A 3,302-nucleotide genomic window follows, 5' to 3' on the forward strand; every position below is an offset into this window, starting at 1 on the left:
CTCATATATTGTTTAGCATATCTCTATTGGGTTTTGGCTGACCCTACTTGGGACACCATTTTTCAGGTATAGGTGATATGAAAGATCTTAGTTTGAGAGGTTTTGGAGTTAAAGACTCCCTTTTATTATTCATTTGATGTTAAATGTAAAATATCAAGCCAAGGGCTTTATATGTAAAGAGTTAGAACTCTTCTTTTGTTATAATCAAGTGTTAACTTGGGAAGTTATAAGCCATTTGGGCACTTATTTTTGTGGTTTAGAAGTTAGAGTTACATGCCATAGTTTCAAGATTAATGTTTATGAAAATGTAATGCATGTAATATCTTTTGCAAAGGAAACTCTGATGAATGAAAATGTAATATTTCTTCTATGTTCATGGATCATATGAATGATTGTTTTATACCTTATTTTGAGGGGTGTTACATTCACTAATTTGATGTAGAAGAAAGAAAAGAAAGTGTCACTACAAGAAAAATAGGATACAACCACATTTTTTTTCCTGGCGTTTTTTAAAAACGTTGTGAAATTTTTTATGATTTTTCACCTTCTCAGCCAATTTAATTATTTTATCTCGTTTTGTACGCCGTTATTCGAAAACTATGAAATAACGTTTATTTGTGATTGAAAAGGCAGGTTTCTGATCAAAAGAAGAGAACAGAGGCGTGACTTTTGAGAGAGAGGGAGGGAGGAAAGGAGGGAGAGAGAGAGAGAGGGGCAAAGAGAGAAATCAGGGCCTTGGATCTTCGATCTCCATTGATTCTTTGGTTGTATGATCTGGAAATTCTTGTTCTGTACTTGATTTGAGTGTATTTCTGTAATATCGTTTGAATCCCTCTTATCTAAGTCAATCTAGGGCTCAAGGTTAGAATTTTCTGATATGGATTTGCTACATTCACATAAGATCTGTAAACATTCATGGCTTAAACTAACAATTTATAGTTGATTTCTAGTTTCTTTTTCTTTTGTTTTGTATTTTCTCTTTCCAAATCGATTTATCTAGGGTTTTGAGTGCCGTGTTAATGTCTCTGATTATGTACAGGATAAGAAAGCAGCGTTGGATCTGGACCGTTAGCAACAGTGAGTAGAAGCAAGCTCAACGATGTAGAGATGTAGATCTTATTCTCAGATCTGTTCTCTATTCGATCAGATTTTCTCTCTCTGTCTCTCTGATCTGCTATTATGGTAATATCAAATCTGCTCTCTCAATCTCTCCGATCGAATTTCATGTATTCTCTTCATTGCTCTATGAGATTTAGACCTTTTTCTCTGGTTTTTGATCATTATCTTTGTCACTCTATCACATTTTCCTTATAGAAAATATCAAAAACAGTTTCTAAAATTGGTGTTGGTAACTAGTTCGTTGATACTCTCCTATGCATATTGATGATGACCGATTTGTAGTTGAGGGTAGTATTTCCTGATGAGTAGTTCGTTGATTGATACTTATTTTACTGACATAAATTTTTTTATGGATTTTTTTGTTGGAATAGCTTGTTGATATTGTGATTCTTATTGTACCATTTCCCTTGCATGTCAAATGTTCGATAAAATGTGTCAATGGAAAACTTTTGTTATTTTTTTTTTTACCTTTTAATTTTTAGCCAAACATCAAAAAATAAAAATGATGATGGAACTTTACTGTAAAATAAACTTTCGTCAGTGTAGTATTTTCTGCCAATCTAAAAGGGATATTATCTCTGTCTCTACCATGGGATCTTCCAAGCAATGTATTGGAAAAACCAAACTAACCTGACCAGACCCTATGGTTCTCGTGTTTTCTGGGTATTTTGTGCACCCTTAATGATAATAATGTGAAAAAACAGTTGGAAACTGCAACTTCTGATCTACTACTGAACATGATAAGTTTTTGTTGGAAATATATGTTTTACATTAATCTTTGAGTTGCATAAGATTAATTTTTTTTTTCTCTCTCCATTTTTCTCATTTTTAATAAATGTATGCTCGAGTTTAAAATTTTTAATGATGTATATATTTGTTTATTATTGAGTGTAATTCTAAAATTCTGATAATTTTGTAAATTTCTAGATCACATCATCTTTGGATTATCCTTCAATAGCTTTGAGCCAATCAAATGGAAAAGGTAGAGGATCTGTGTTGTGCTTGTGTAGTTCAATATCATAATCATCATGAATCAATTTATATATGTTGTGCATTGTCAATAAACTAAAGCTGTTGAATTGGCAGTATAAGCTGGGTAAGGTTATTGGACTTAGCGCCTACGGTATTGTTCACAAAGGTCTTAATCTTGGATTTTATTTTTTACCATGTACCTAAGCAGCTTACATCTTAAGTGAGAAGTTGATTGCATGTTTATCAATGATAGCTTTGCAGAAACAATTGACTTGAGTGTGGCTGATTTTGTTATCCATAAACACACACCATATGTTATCATTCTTTTGAAGGTGGCAGATAAGTGGGCCAAAACTCATTGTGGAAGCCTTCCATCAACCAGGGAAGAGAAAAAGGAGTTCAAGGTTCGCACATTTAGTTCCATATTTCATCTTGTCCTTTTTGTTCTATTGCTGTATACTACGGTGGCTTGATTGGGACGTTGAACATCTTAGGAACTGATAAGAGCCAGGATGAAAGCAATGGATGAAGACAACTACAAAGAAGTGGTTGAGGCGTCATTTAAAGTATTTGCTCCTCGGGGTATTAGTAAGTACATGATTTTAATGCATGTTACCCTTGTTTATCTGCATGAGCATGTAATCTGCCAATCAATTGCTCTCAATTAGGACTGACCTCAAGCCCAGTGTGGGCCTCTGATCTGATCACTGAATTTGCTGTCGTTATGATGGCCCATGCCAATGAGGTTCCAAAAAAAAAACTAGAGAAACTAATATTAATCTTGCCTAACACAAAAGAAAACTCTAAACTTCAAATGGTTTTGTAATAAGAACTACATAATGCCAAAATATTTATAATCCCAACATACATTTTAAATATCCCAAATCACTTTTACATAGCCCAGTGTGTGCCTCTGATCTGATCACTGAATTTGGAGAGAACACTTAATATTATTATTATTATTATTTTTTGTATTGTCATATTGTGTTTTAAGGGTTTTTTTTTTTAAGTGACAGAAATGGCGACGTTTTTAAGAAAAACGTCGCAAAATGTCGTCATGATTACGTCAGAGGTAACTCTTCTAACGGTCATAGTTAACAGCTGTTAAGAGAATTAAAGGCGTTTTAGAAAACGTCGTTTAAAGTTTTTAGCAGCGTTTTTAAAATGTCACAAAGATACAACGACGGCCGTATCATCGACTAAAACGTCGT

At 33.5% G+C, this 3,302-nt stretch overlaps 1 non-coding gene across 2 annotated transcripts; it reads left to right on the forward strand.

Annotated features, from left to right (window-relative positions):
- The first annotated feature begins 964 nt into the window (after nucleotides 1–964).
- On the forward strand, nucleotides 965–2,983 carry LOC114261784 (uncharacterized). Of its 2 annotated transcripts, XR_014363413.1 has the most exons (4): nucleotides 1,371–2,101; nucleotides 2,206–2,257; nucleotides 2,345–2,495; nucleotides 2,586–2,983. It is a non-coding gene; the product is annotated as an uncharacterized LOC114261784 (transcript). The 2 variants fall into 2 exon arrangements; XR_014363412.1 differs by adding an exon at nucleotides 965–1,182 and having other exon boundaries at nucleotides 2,047–2,495.
- The last annotated feature ends 319 nt before the right edge of the window (nucleotides 2,984–3,302 follow it).

The sequence above is a fragment of the Camellia sinensis genome, chromosome 3 (genome assembly GCF_055761805.1).
Source record: "Camellia sinensis isolate YWXY chromosome 3, ASM5576180v1, whole genome shotgun sequence".
NCBI lineage: Eukaryota > Viridiplantae > Streptophyta > Magnoliopsida > Ericales > Theaceae > Camellia > Camellia sinensis.